Source organism: Notolepis coatsorum (genome assembly GCF_963971535.1).
Source record: "Notolepis coatsorum genome assembly, chromosome: 20".
Taxonomy (NCBI): domain Eukaryota; kingdom Metazoa; phylum Chordata; class Actinopteri; order Aulopiformes; family Paralepididae; genus Notolepis; species Notolepis coatsorum.
The window spans coordinates 24,789,335-24,805,463 of NC_140184.1; the positions used below are offsets into that span (position 1 = coordinate 24,789,335).

At 42.4% G+C, this 16,129-nt stretch overlaps 1 protein-coding gene across 4 annotated transcripts in view; it reads left to right on the plus strand.

The window, feature by feature from the left end:
- The first annotated feature begins 248 nt into the window (after positions 1 to 248).
- Positions 249 to 16,129, plus strand: part of marchf7 (membrane-associated ring finger (C3HC4) 7) — a 63,479-nt gene continuing 47,598 nt past the window's right edge. The window contains exon 1 of one of the 4 annotated variants that reach the window (XM_084337762.1): positions 249 to 306. The gene's annotated coding sequence lies outside the window, so the exon portion shown is untranslated. The other 3 variants (XM_084337765.1, XM_084337764.1, XM_084337763.1) reach the window with 3 other exon arrangements.

Sequence of the window (16,129 nt, forward strand, 5' to 3'; positions counted from 1 at the left end):
ATTCTGCATAAATCTAGCTTTAAATGTAGATATTTTATTATTTCACCATTGTATTTTTTAAGGCCTATTTTACATTATTGCGAGCTTCTGGTGTTGTTATACTTTAGAGAGAGAGAGAGAGAGAGAGAGAGAGAGAGAGAGAGAGAGAGAGAGAGATTCTTCTAAATAATGGCCACGCCCAAGGGCGTCCACAGAGAACATGGGATTTAGCCATTGCTCGTTATAAATCACATGACCTTCTCCTCAGTCAACACACACAGACGCCATCATCATCAATGTTGAAATCAAGGAAGACTGAAAGCAAAGGTGAGAAGAAGAATGTAAACTGACACTATCTCGCACTATGCTAATAATAATAACAACCACTACAATGTCATCACACTGAGCGGGTAAGAATAAACGGTACAATTTCAGCACAAGAGCGCGTATTAGTTAGTCAGCGTGGAAATAATAAAATGCAGGAGGCAGGGCTGCTAACGTTACGCTACATAGCTAAATCCGTCCGACCATGAAAGACATCAACAGACGGGTCAGTAGATCTGCATGGATTTAAACCAGCGAGCGACGATGACAGTTGACACCAACTAGCCAGGCAGCTGTCTACTTGGGTACACTTTCTTTATTAAATAATAATGCAAATATACAGGGGTTTCCCCCTTCCTTGCACGTGCTTGTTTTGATTCCAGATTTGTCTGTAGGTGGCTAGCTAGCGGTACTAGCTAACGTCAACATCTAGTATTATTATTAAATCGGACATGCTGTGTGGGGGAAACACGAAATGACATTCTGCACGAAACGAGATGGTCGACGTTCACCGAGCTGCGCTGCTGGAACATTCTTCTGCTTTGCATGAGCTGTCAGTGTCGACTGTCGAGCTAGCTGCTAATGTTAGCTAGGTGCTGCTTTATCAAAGCTGCTGTTTCTGTGTGGGGGCCAGACATTATATGATTAATTGAAAATGGGGGACCCTGATGTAAACAAGACGAAAGTCTTTCTCTGGTCTGCAACCCCGGCTTAACAATTGTATGTAGTGAGCTGTACTGTACTGTACCCATTCTGCAATCTGTTAATAAAGTTTCCAATCAGACATGGATCCCAGGGGAGAATACAAGTTTTAGTGTGTCATATATATATATATATATATATATACAAGCGCACCACTTTCTGTGTTTGTGCTGCATAGTTGGTGTGTGCAACTTGACATGAACTGTTACAGACAGCCACCAGGAGAAGACATGCATGTTACAAAATCAGAACATATCTAACATTATCTACCCAATGTTGGGATGTTATGTTACCAAAAGATCTCTCTCTCTCTCTCTCTCTCTCTCTGTGTTTAGGCCTAACTATAGCATGCAACTACTACAGATCATTCATGACGGAGCAGACTGCATTATGCCAGTAGGACCCACTTGGATATTATTAACCGAATAACGTCGGCATCTTTAAAACAATAAATAAATGACATCTTCAGTATATAACGCTACCTGCCTAGTTACAGTACGTCGTGCAAACGTTTCAGTAGCCTGTCAGCCTTCTACCATGCCTATGGATGCGTCATACTTTGAATGCTAATCAAGTAAGGTATGTTTACTCAAAGCAACATGCCTACATTGGGTGCTAAATAGGGCTGACCTTCGAAGCTTTTTTTGGCAATCGAAGCTTCGGGGCAGAGCTTTGATTTTAATTCGAAGCTTTGAGAAAAAAAAATCTTATGTTGTGGGACTTGTACAGCACTTTGGTAAACTTTGTTGTTTTTAAATGTGCTCTATAAATAAAGTGGATTGGATTAATTAATTAAGTAGCCCCTTTTGTGACTGATGCAGCCAACAAGGTTTCACTCAGCTGCCCTGCCTGGGTGCAGTGGGGCTGCTCTCACAGCCAACGACATGACATTACATAATTATGTTGCAACCTTCGTCTATCAAGCAAACAATTATATAAATATGTATATGTAGTTGATAAGAGACAAAGGCAGAATTCGACTTAATTAAGCACGTTTTATTAAGACATATTTTTATATGGGTCGGGACACTTTAAAAAAGCAGCACAATGAACACATCTGTCCAACATTAGTCTTAAATAACAAACGGCATTGCTTCGCTTCTTCGTCGACATGTCTGCTGCACATGTCCTTGTTGTTTTCAACACAGATAATCTCCACATGCTTGTTGTAGAGAGGTGGAGTCGAGGCGCCGCTTACTTTCGTTTCATTGGAATGGAGGCGGGAAGGCGCTGCTTACTTTTGTTTCATTGGAATGGACGCGCAAGATTGGAGGCAAAAAAATTAAATTATTAAAAAAAGGTTATATATATATATTTTTTTTACTTTGATATTTTTTTTTATGTTCGAAGCTTGTGCCATCGAACGAAGCTTCGAAGTATTTTAAGACCGCCCTAGTGCTAAACTTAGCTTAAGTGGACAGTGAAATGTTTTGATATTCTGTACTTGACGTACTACTTTGAATGAACTCACCCATGAGTAGGGATGGGTACCTTTCACATTTTAACCGATACCGGTACGGTACCTGTGAATCGATACCGGTACCCAACGGTACCTTTTTTCGGTACTTTAGTCTCAAGAAATTTTATTTACCTACCTCAGTCGTAAAAAAAAAATCCAAACTTCAAATAACTACAATTTCGACAGTTTTCGGCTTGTCATTGCTCTGACTGCTTTGTTGTTGAATCAAGTCAAATCCTAGGTAAGCATATATTGTGCGTGTGAACGTTGACATGAAAAGAAAAAAGTAAAAAAAAAAAAAAAAGTAATTTTTTTTTTTTTTCATTTTTTTTCGGTTTCTCACTTGATTCGATACTCGGTAGTACCGACGTATTTCGGTTCGGTACCTCAAAAGTTCCGAATTCGGTACCCATCCCTACCCATGAGGTAAACTAGCAAGTTGTCGGCTTTGAGTATTTTTTAGCCATATGTGCAATCGATGTGTACAATGTTACTGGGTTCCTTAACACTTTGGTTGCCACTGGTTAAGATGGTAAAACATTGTTGAATGCCACCACCCACTTCAATGATGGCGCTCTAAACGCATAATCTGTCTTAAAATTATGGCTGTGTCTAATCTGCCCGTCGCTTATCAATGACTTGTTTGCAGTCAACATTGTCGAAATTGATTGTTTTTTAATCGGTTCATTTCCGTTTGATAGCATTTTGAAAAGCCCTTGTTTTCGTAAGTTTCAGGAAAATATATAGATTCCGTGATAAACAGCATTTACTGGAATATTCTGGAATACACAACTGTCATTTTTCGGCCTATTTATGAATCGTTTTCAAATAAACACTAGATTATCGATAGTATATGTGTACTTATGCACGCTAGAGAAGCGGGCTGAAAAATATATTCTCATTTCCTGATCAACACACACACACACAGGGCTGGGCGATACGGCCTCTAAATTATATCGTGATATTTTTTGGCCATATCACGATACACTATATATATCGCAATATTTTGACATTTCCTCTAAAGCACTTAAAAATGCTTGATTTAACCCTTTGATGCATACAGTCACGCCAATATGATGATTATAATAAGTCCCTGCAAAATATGTTTCCATTATTAAACCATGAAGATGCTTTAAAAAATTATTAAATGAAAATGTACTAAGAGTAGTCTACTGACGCACTAATAAAAATTTGTATTTACATCTTACAAGACTTTTGCACAGTACTGTGTTTTCTATCCACTTTAGCCAAACACACACACACACACACACACATATATATATATATATATACTACTGTGAGAAAATAATAATCACACAAAGCCTTACAACGGGATAATGGCTTATAGCAGACTTAATGATTTTAGAATATTTCAGATAATGAAATGAAATGGTTATATCATCAACTATCCAGTTAGTATTTATACTGTAACGTTTGGCCACTTTAAATCATTGAAGAGATTGGGAGAGAGAGAGAGCTGCCGTAGGCGATGATGTCACACTCTACTGTAAACACAGGAAGTTGAACACACAGAGATTGAAACTGGATGCAAGAAACGAATAACGTTATCTTTAAACCTCTGTCAAGCGTCGTCAATATAACCCCCCCCCCTTTCTCACTAATGTCGTGTCGTGGAGTCTGCTTTGAGCTAACGCTAGCAGCTAAGAGCTAACGCTAGTTAGCTTAGCCTATTATGGTTTAACTTAGCAGCTAACGTTAGCCCATTGCATGTCATTTAAGGTCCGCGCTGGTCTGTCTATAATGAAATGAGAGGAACGCTCTGCACTAAAGCAAGTCTCATATCAGCCGCGACGTGACAACATATACTCGATGTTCACGATATAGTAATTTACTACAGCTCACATAGAACAAGCCGCGATACATCGAGTATACTCGATATATCGCCCAGCCCTACACACACATGGGGCAAACGCTGATATATAGGTGAAAACAGATCCGATTACCCAAAGACTGGTAAAATAAATTGCTTACCTCAGATCAGATGTTCTCCAAAAAGATTATTCCAATTCCCGATCGCCATTCCAAATATCGATCGTGTTTATTGATTCAGCGCTGGGTACTGTAAATATGTATTCCACGTTTTCTGGCTCGCCAATCACTTCGGTCTCTTCAGATGGCTCGCCGGATAAGTAAAATGAGGAACCTGGACCCCCCCCCCATCAGTCTAATCCAATGGGGTGCAGTACCACAGGGAGAGACGATAGGGGGCGGTATTTTCCCAATGGAGCTCGGAGAGAGTCTGCAGCACTAGCGTGAGGCTCGATTGATGAAATATGAATTCAAATCGTTAATAAATAAAAAAAAAACGACAAACGCTATATAGCGTTGCTGGCATTCAACTGGCGGCATGATCTAACGACAAAAAGCGTCCGTGGCACTCAAGTGTTAAAAGCAGGGGGGTAAAAAGTGCCCAGAAATTATACTTAAGTGAAAGTATGGGTACCATCTCAAAATCGTACTCCAAGTAAAAGTCAGAGTATCTATTGTAAGTAGGGGTGTAACGATGCAACCTCACAACGATTCAGGCAACGATTCAATGCATCATGAAATCTCTAAATTTTTTGACTTTGATTAATTTTCTATCAGTTAATTCACCCAATTTTTTTTGAATACACAAATGTGGATGGGGGAACTGATTCACAAAAACAATACACAAAAAAACTTTTTTTTTAAATTTCGATTACTATAACATTTTAAAATCGATGCAGTTGAATCGTCACATTAGAATCGATGCATTGTTACACCCCTAATTGTAAGGGATAGACCAGGGGTCTCAAACTCATTCCATCGTGGCCCAAGTTTTCATTTTTAACTACACATTGCACCAGATGAGTTAGTTGGTATTTAGGCAAGGCTGGAATGAAACCAAGCATACACTCGGCCCACAATGGAATGTTCTGCAATAGACGATGCTGAAATTAAAGAACGGAGGACACGTTTTTTTTTGCATTCAAATGATTTAATGCACTTCATCAAATTTGAAAAAACATGTCGAGGTAAACTAACATGGACAGCATTCACATCACAGCATCCAGTTGTAAAGTTGGCCAAACTACAGCCTTGGAATACAAAAAAAATGTTTATTATATGTGGGTTCGACATTGCACATCCTAAGGTTCTTGTCAAATAGTTGAACATAATTTTTTAATCGGCACTGGTTAATGAAAATATCCACTGAAAGCTTGTTAGCATTTTGTAGCAATGCTAATGGAAACAAATGGGTTCGGCTTGCTAGTTTACCAAACCAGATACTGGCTAGCATTGCTACAAAATGTTAACAAGCTTACAGTGGACATTTCTCAGTAAGCATAGGGCAGAATTTAAAATGGTTTTCAACTATTTGACCTGATTTAAGTTGAGTCAAGTGTGCTGTTGGTGGAATTTAACAACAAATACATGGGGTGCCTCGAAGACAGGTTTAGGAACCACTGCCATAGAAAAATTAGTACACATAAAAATAATTGCTCACAAGACCAGAACGTTCCCGTTAACTTCAGCAGTAGCTGTATTTACTCATGTAAAACTTTTGGTTTAACTTCAAAGATCCCCGCTTTCTAGTCTTGCACAAGGACCAATCAGCATGGGTATATGGGTGGGTTAATTTTCTATTGATGGTGATTTGATTGGCTGTTTTTAAATAAAGAGTGGCCACAGGATTAATAAGTTAATAACGTTAGTTCGAAACAAATATTCTAATTAAAATTGTTGGCCCGGCAAGATTTGTACTTTGTAGGTCTGCATTTTAAATGTAAGGAGTAAAAAGTATATTTATTCTCTGAAATGTAATTCACTCAAATCCAACCCGCACATCGAACCTAAACGAAGCACAGTACCAACCAACTAGGGCTCTTGGAGGTTGCTGTTAAACCCAATCGGGGCTCTACGCTAACCTTTTTCACTAGGGGCACAGGTGCTCCTAAATGAAGAAATTTAGGAGCACCCAAAAATATTTAGGAGCACAGTGAAAATATTTCAAGTAACAGAGTTTATTTTTTTTTCAAAAATAAATGTATATTTGTACTGTGCGTGCATGTGTGTAAATGAGCTCTTGCTACAACCCTGCATGTTTACATTTTGTATTTAGTACTTGATGTTCATTAACATGTGCTGTCCCTATCAAATAAACTATCAAATCAAACTACTGCTACAAAAGGTTCAGTCACTTAACTTTAGCCCCTTTTATGCATACAATGCTTATGTTTTGGCTGTGTTGCTCTTCTAGAAAAATAATCCTTTCAGGGTTGCCTATTGAAATACTGTACACTTTCCTACTGTACACTTTCCTGATTAATTGAAATGGGGGACCCTGATGTAAACAAGACGAAAGTCTTTCTCTGGTCTGCATCCCCTTAACAATTGTGTGTATTGAGCTGTACTGTATTGTACCCATTCTGCAATCTGTTAATACAGATTTCAATCAATCAATCAATCACACCTCCAGTACAGAAACATTGTTTGAGTTTGTGTGTCAGGTAGACCATTGATTGACAGTCGAGTCTGCCAATTACATCACATCGCTTGCACTCCGGCGCTGCAGCTGGACCCATTGCCCACCTCTGCTGTTGATAACGCTAGCCAAGTTATTATACACACAGATACACAGTGGGCCAGTGACTTTGGTGTAGGGGTGTAACAATGCATCGATCCTAAGGGGGAAATTCAACTGCATCGATTTGAAAATGTTAGAATAGATTATCGCAATTTTAATGTGTACACGTTATGTTATTGTCATGTCCGTTACAGCCAACACACCGACATACGCTACTGCATCAACGTTATGATTAACAAAGCAAGGCATTCGTTTTGTTGCATTAACGTTATATTACTATTGCTATCGATAAATCTAGGTGTTCTAAAATCTATTGCTATTGGTAAGAGAGAGACTATAATAAGTTGGTGTCTTGGAAAACGAGAGCCCTGATCGCGGAGTTTCAGGAAGTAAACAAGCAAAATGAGATTTTCCGATTGGTCATTTGCTTTATTTCCCATGAAACCAGTCACTTCACTCTACTGTGATTGGACCGTTGGCTTGAGTGCAATGTGGGACTTGTAGTTTTTTAACGATCTCGCAGCGGAGAAAAAAAAAGACGAGAGAGGCTATAATCTGTATTCGCACAGCGTGCGCGTAATTGATTTTTACGGTTCGCATACAAATATTTTTAGGGGCATATGCGAGCAATTTGGTCGCACTGTAGAGCCCTGCCAATTACATACTGTTTTTTTTAACTGAGAAGTGGCTATTAGTATTTCACTAAAGAACAATTTACTGCACGAGTCCGATTCCTCTCAAAGGATGCTATTTTGAAGAATTCTATTGATGCCATAGCAACGGAACTGATACTCATCGGCAAAAGGTCCATAGGCTGATAATATTGGTGGACTGATGGCAGTCCTATATCGGGTTCTATCTGGAATCCTGTTAACTTTATTCATTTGTAGGGTGAAATTGTAATTTTAGCTTTTTCATGATTTTGTTCATATTTGATTTATTCACATCCTCTAAAATATATATATATATTTGAAGATTCTATAGCATATGTGCTTTGCTTTTTACAAAACCAAATAACCACCAAACAGAGCAAAGTAGCATAACTCTGCCTGACTTTTCCCTACAAGCAGCCATTCAAGATGTTTGTTTTTTTGCACTTGGTCTTAACTCATTCTACGCCAGTCACGAGAAAAGTCGGGTTAACTCGCCAACCGTTCAGTGCCAATCACGAGAAAACTCTGGTTTTAATCGTTATTTCTTTTATTAGCTATATCCATTCATTTTTCATCCATCCAGCCTGATGTTATCATTGGGAATGGGTCTGAGCTCGCAAAAGGGCCAATACCGCCGCCTACGCCTTCCAGCCGGTATTGCACTCCATTAGAAATGATGTAGTTTATTTTCTGGGCCGATCTGAGCAGTGCGGGCGGGGTTTAAATACTCCGGCAGGATGAGCGTTTACAACGATACATCTGCAAGGCTGCCCCCCCCAAACCCCCCCCCCCCCCCCCCCTGACGGACAACGTGGGACTAGGGCTGGGCGATAAAACGATAACGATAACTATCGCGATAAATTATTTCCTCGAAATAAACATGAAACGTGGTCGCAAAGTTTCGATATATCGATTTTCCAAGCTTGGCTCCGTTCAGCCTCGGCTCAGCACACTCACTCACAACAACCAGCATTACGTGATGACGTGCTTACGCACAACAGCTAACAACCAATCAGTGAAGGAGATGGCCGAGACCCGGAAGGAGGTAGGACTCACTCAACAACAAGGCTTGCTAGGCTAATTAGCTTGCACGGCATTGTTTTATATATTTACGTGCCGAGTATGTGTGTGTTTTGAATTCTGAGGCCACGTTTATGGTAGTGTGGGATATACAGTGGACGTCGTTTCAATATATTGCGGCGGAAGAGAGTATTTTAGTGTCATATTTAGCACATTGTCATGGAATCCACCGCTTAGAACCAACAGGCTGGCTAGGATAACTAGCTTGCACGGCACTGTTTTATATATTTACGTGCCGAGTATGTGTGTTTTGAATTCTGAGGCCACGTTTATGGTAGTGTGGGATATACAGTGGACGTCGTTTCAATATATTGTGGCGGAAGAGAGTATTTTAGTGTCATATTTATTGTCATGAGATACTCCGCTTGTCGGCTAACGTGCGCAGACTGATGACGACATCAACTCGACTTGAGACATTCGCAGCAGCATAAGAAGTTAATTAAACTTGACGGACATTATATCGACGATAATTATCGATATCGAATTATATGAAAATAATTTTATAATTTTATCGCGATAACGTTTTTGGTCATATCGCCCAGCCCTACGTGGGACAGACCTCCACGAGCAGTATTTGCAATGGCGATCAGATAATTGGATACTTTTCTTTGCATTACATCAGAGACCAGGTAAGAACTAGGGCTGTCTTAAATACTTCGAAGCTTCGTTCGATGGCACAAGCTTCGAACATAAAAAAAAAATCGAATTTTTTTTTTATTTTCTTTTTTTACTTCGAGTGGTGTGTGTGTTGGAGGATATCATCCTCAAACATATACACCTACATGCCTTGTAGAATTCCACACATAAGAAAGAAAGATACTGGCATGAATAAACAAAATAGGAAATAAAATGTAGAAATGCATGCAATACATAAATAAATATGAATCTCCATATATGAAATAGAACATTTAGATAAGGTGCTACTGGGATGTTTTGGTGAGTTCTTTGTTTTTTTGTGGAAGTAGCCCTTCTTAAAAATGCATGAACATTCACTGATAATTGGTCTGTAGTGGAGTCTATGCCAAATACAACGCAGTTCGGTTTCCGGGTTCCTCTGATTGGCCACGACGCCCACTTGACCCCGCGCTAGCACGCCCCCTTATCCACGCCTGCCGCTACGCCGCGCCTCCTCTGTGTGTTGCAGCGCGCGGCAGAGGTCCCCGTGTGTTAAGCGAGCCTTGTAATGTTAAGCGACCTACTCACGGAAATGTAATGTTAATCGGCGGAATGTACATATTTATCAAAACAACTACCAGATTCACTCATAAACGTTATATAACATAACGTTATATGCGTTTTATTCATAACGTTATGGGTTTGAATCACTGTACATTGAGGGGGGTTAACATAACGTTATATGCGTTTTTGGTTTGCACTGAGGGATCTGCTTCAGCCTACCCGAGGACTCGGGTAGAATGGGGGGGGGGGGGAAGTGATTGTTGATTTACATTTTCAATGCTCGAAACATTATTTTATTTGGAAGGTAGTTTACTGCCCGGACTAGTTTGAACAGGTGCCGGGCCGAGATTTATTTCACGCCATAAATGGATCAATACAGTCCGTATTAATTAATGTTGCGTTTCCTTTTCAAATGTAGCCAAGAGTAAAGACCCTAACCCTATCAAAACGGCAGTCAAAGTGTATATTTTCATCACTGTTTGTTTACCAATGATTTTAACCTCTTAAGCCATATTCTCAGAAAATTCTATTTAGTACCATAACAGGGCAGCAAAGACCGTGACTGAAATCTACTGTAAGTACAGTTACCTTTTTATAATGTAAAAAGCTCCGCCATTTCATTAGATTGAGACATGTTTTTTTCCCTAGATGTTCACAGAATGGTAAAAAAAAAAAAAAAAAACTACGACGGTGTGGCTGGGTAGCGCAGTGGACTAAGCTCTCGCAGACCACCGCAGAGACTGGGATCGAATCCAGCTATCGGCGGTACCTCTGACTTGGTCAGTCGTCCCTACTAACACAATTGGCAGTGTTAGTTGGGTATATGTGTCCTGGTTGTTGTAAACTGCGACTCCTACTGGTCGGTCGCCTGTTCAGCAGGGAGGGGATCTGGGGGAAATGGCGTGAACCTCTGCACACAGTAAGTTCCCCCAGTGAAACTATTGGAGGAGGCATGTGGTAGTTCTACACCCTCCCCAGGCCGACATTGGGGCAATGTGCGCAACGACCAGGAAGGGAATTGGCATAACGACTAAATTGGGATGGTGAAAAATACAGAAAGCCCAAAAATAAATAAATAATAAAAAGAAATAAAAACTGCGTTTTATGCCAACGTTCAGGTTTGTTCGACCTGTGAGATATAATCTCGATATAATCACGTCTGAATTTTTTACAAAGAATATTTTCAGAGGCTGGTGTGAGCTGGGTAGTGTAGTTTTATGAAATTCTATGTATTGAAAGCCCTGGGTCTCTTCTGTCTTAAGACTACAACGCTTTCATGACTCATTATTTGCTCGCGTCTAATTCATCCGGTATGTGCCAAGATATTTATGAACTCATATTTAGCTAATAACACTTAAAATCATTGGTAAACAAACGTAGTGCTGAAAATATACACTTTGACTGCCGTTTTGATAGGGTTAGGGTCTTTACTCTCGGCTACATTTGGAGAAAAAACGCAACCTTAACCTCTTAACTCATTGGGCACCAAAAACGAGTATACTTGTGTTTCGTCGCAAACACTTGGACGCCAAAAACTAGTTTTCTCGTTTTTAGATCCTTTGATCTTTTTCCTTTTGATCCTCATTCTAAACACTCGCTCGGAGCTGCCTGTATCTCCCTGGCACTGCTGCCTACGTTAAAATTGCAATGACGATCGGATCCCGCCAGGTGGTAGTATCGTCTACTTTTTAAACTGGGGATATCAGTTGTCTTCCAGTACTGAGTTACCTCCGGCTGCTTCCCCCTCAAAGTGGATCAGTACATAGCAATCGGTCGGAGATTTGATGCCTCAAATCTATTGTTTCTCGTATGATAGCCATGCCCAATATACACGAGTAATTGCGATCGCGATGGGACGACTGGGATTTATTCATTTTGGAGTACCTTCTGACTAGGGGTGGGGGGAAAAATCGATATGTAGTAGTATCGCGATACTTTGCGTGGCGATACTGTATCGATACAGGGACGCCAAGTATCGACATTTAATTATTCATAAAAAAAAAAAAAATTATAAGGAAGTTGCATTGTTCATTTCAATACATGTAATGGTACAGTAGTCCATACATGTGCATTCAGTTAAGTTGGAATATGACTGTAATACAAACAGTTCAGTTCTATGTCGTTTATGGCTTGCTCAGCACCTGTCTGCACTGTACTTCACTTTGTGCACGAGCACTGAATAAAAAATTCCACCATGTACCTTTACATCCGTCTGACCACACCCCCTTCCGCTTACCTTCATAAGCAGGTGTGTGGTCACCTACTCGCCTCCTTCTTCACTTTCACCACAAGGAAGTGCCTTCGGTAGATCCCCACTTGACGAGGTTGTTAGCTGAAGAAAGTTGAGACGTGTTTACATTGTGCTTATTTTTTTCTTCTCTCATAAATATTCAATAGAAAAATCTAAGTCATAATGTCTACTTCGGAGAGTCGCAGAGCCACTCTCCACCAGCGGTTCTCCATTTCCGCCTCCGTTGTGCGTTCTGGTGCAGGGCTGTTGCCTCTCTCGTGGTTGACAGCCACGCCCGGTAGGCGTCCGATGGGTAGTTTGCCTCTCCAAGGAGCTGGTGCACCGGTGCCGTCGCCTCTGCGATGGCCTGGTCCTGGCTCTGGTTCCTCTGCTTCCGGGGAATCGTCCGCTGTTGAGCGGCCGGTTCCTTTGGTTCCAGAGGATTTGAGACGCAAACTTTTTGCGTCTGCTAGCTCCCGTCGCAAGATGGTGGCTTGCAGACGTGAACGGCCTGTGTTTGGTGAGTTGCTGGAGCCCAGTGAGGATGCGTCGGTCTCTACCTGCCCGATGGAAACAGAGGATTACATGGTAGAGGCGGACGGGTTCTTATTTGAAGGCCCGGTGGAGACATGTATCCCGCCCGTCCAGGTAACACTGGAGGGGGGTGAAATGTCTCCTTGGGGCGCCTTGTTTGAAGATGTCGGGGAAGACCCTCGGACTCGTCGGCAGGATGCCCTACTATCAGCCACATCGGAGTGTGGCTCCTTGACCAGTCGAAGCCTGCTGTATGACTGTGAGGGATGCGGGCTCGGTGGAGGAAAGTCTGCAGGGGGAACTGCAGGCTTTGTTTCCCGAGCTTATGGCGGTGGCGGCCGTTGCAAATCCTGTTCCTGTCCCTGATGATCTAATAGGTCATCTCTGGCAACGTCGCCCGGTGAGAGGGGTGGACGTTGTCTACCCATTTCTCCCCTCAATGGGGGCCTATGTTCGTCGGGGCCAGGTGGTGTCCCACATCATGGGCCTCACCCCCGCCTACGTACAAGTTACGCGGGTGGCGGGTTTGGTCGAAGGTATGAGAGAGGGCGTGCCACGGCTTGATAGGCCGATGGCCGCGCTCCTCTGTCCGGAGGTGGTGTGGGAGCCGTTATGCAAGCCGGTTCCTCAAGGGAAATCCGCGAGGCGGTTGGCTTACTGGAGCGACCAGTCATTTATCGCCGGAACACAATCTCTGGCTGCTGCGTCTAACATCACACAGCTGGCAAGATTCATGTCCGGGGTATTGACGGGCGGCATGGAGCTGAGTGATGAACAACATGACCAGCTCACCCAGTCGGCAGGAGCTATCCTGCATCTGACGCAGCCGCAGGCCATAGCCGCTGGGAAAGTGCGAGCCCTGGCAACTCTAACCCAGCGCCACCTTTGGCTGGAGCAGGCCCGTGTACCGGAGAAGAAGAGAAGTCCTCTTCTGACGGCACCCCTCTCCGATGCTGGACTGTTCGGGACGGCCCTGCAATTGATGACCTCGATGTGCAGAGGAGCGCTCCATGCTCCAACCCCATTTTCCCCCTCCCGGCATCGCCGGTGGAGTCAGACGGCTACCACGTCGTCGAGCTTCCTCCGCCGTGGCTGCTGGCCGCCACTGCTGGCCCTTCGAAGAAGGCCAGGAGGAGAGAGGGCGCCGCTGCTGCAGCCGGCCCATCTGCTCCTGGAGGAGACGGTAGGGATCGCCGTGACCAGCCACCGATTGTCTACCGTCCCTCCGGGGCTTCCCGGGGTGGCAAATTGTCAAAGTGTCGGGATAGAGCGTAGGACTCGCTAGGCAGTGATTTTTATTCCCCCCCCCCCCCCTGTGGTCCCCTCTGTTTACCCCTCCCTGGCCCTCTCATATAATTTTGATTAAAAAATAAAGTCCCCTCTAAAGGGGGACTGTATTTTTTGTTAACAAACTGTGTGTTTCTTCACCAAAACATATGATGAGGTTGCAACTTGTATGCATTGGGGGGGGGGGTTGCCCTGACTCTGCTCCTATTAACAGGCGTTGAGTGTTGGGTTTCCCCCCGTCATAGCATACGTCACTACGCACGTTGCTATTTGACGATGGCTTCCGTGAGTTAGATCTGTACGTACGATCTGTTGTCAAAGTGTCGGGATAGAGCGTAGGACTTACGGGTCCACTACGCTCGATTTTATGTGTAACTTGAGTCGGTTGGTCACATGACGGAGTTACCATGGCTTTTTCATTCTACGACTCACGTGGGAAGGCTCTCTGGGGAATTTTCAGTCTAAAATCCTCTGTGATAGGGGTGACTGGATGTAAAAATGTAAACAGTTTTTACCCTCAGTTGTGTATATCAAAAAGCAGGGTAGCCGGACCAGCACTCACAGGTTCAATGTTTTTTAATGGCAGCCTGAATAAAAAGCAGACATGTTTCGGACAATGTCCTTCTTCAGTCATATGGCTAGCACTGGAAATACAATCAAGGTGATAGTTAAATACACCTGGCAGGTAATTACATGACATGACACGGCAGGAAATGACATCACAACGCAGGTGTGCCTGTGCAATATGACCAATACGATCTCAAATATATGGGACTAGAGTTAGTACTCAGGCCAGCGTGAGGTGCAGACAGACACAAGTTGCTGTTGCAACGTGAATGTTATTATATCCACCTGTTCAATTGCATCGAACCTAAAGGAATGAATGAAGAGAACGTTTTAACCAGTTTCCTCTAACCTCCTTACTGCTACAGTGTTATTTCTGGTTTTATTAAAGTTGTTGTTTGTTGCTAAACTAGAGGCATGCTTCACAAAGATGCCCAATGTATAATTTGAAATGAATTAATTAAATACGTAAAGTGGCTCAATTAGCCCTATAAATTAATGGGCATGTTATATGTTATCAAGTTTCTGGTAATTTTGTTTTTTGTATTGTATTGTTTATAATATAGATTGGTGTTAGATATAGATATATCTATATATATATATATGTATTATTTATGTTTGGACTCTATTTTGATAGGTCATTCATTTGGTCATATTGCACAGGCACACCTGCGTTGTGATGTCATTTCCTGCCGTGTCATGTAATTACTTGCCAGGTGTATTTAACTATCACCTTGATTGTATTTCCAGTGCTAGCCATATCACTGAAGAAGGACATTGTCCGAAACATGTCTGCTTTTTATTCAGGCTGCCATTAACAAACATTGAACCTGTGAGTGCTGGTCCGGCTACCCTGCTTTTTGATATACTGAACTTTATGGGATTACAGCACCCAGTGTGAGAACTTGTAAGCGTGGTCTAACTTGACTATACCCTCAGTTGTGTCAAATGGGATTCATGTCTGTTGGTGCTTCCTTCTTTTAAATAAAAGTGTAGAGTATAGGAGGCACCGCACCCTTCTTGTCGTTTCCCCCAGGCGCCTTGGGGATTCAATGAAGGGTCTAAATAGCCTATTCATTGATGTGGTTGTGTCTCGACGCATGCATAGTGCTAGCTCGGGGTGTTCTGTTAAGAATCATGCGGGTAGCTAGTACGCCTTGGTTGCTTGTGGTTAAAACGGCGTTTTTATAAAGCAACTGGGATGGAGGTTTGTCCTCTTCCGTGAACCTGTTACTGGTTCTCGACGGATTCTCGTTCATATCTGGGGTAGAGTTGTTCCGATACCGATACTAGTATCGGAAATGCCGCCGATACTGCCTAAAATGCTAGTATCGGTATCGGCGAGTACACGTAAATTCTAGCCTCCGATCCCATGATGTAATTTATCTCCTGCCAAGTCCTGCGGAGAGTGAGGATTATAAAATGAACATGTTTTAAAGTGTGATGCTGTGTCATTTTAACAGCAGATACACTTTCTTAATTTCCATTGTCCCCGACAGTGCGGTGTGACGGGGAGCTCGGACGGGAATCGGGATGTGTTTGGCTGGTGTTATGATAGCATTAGCTGG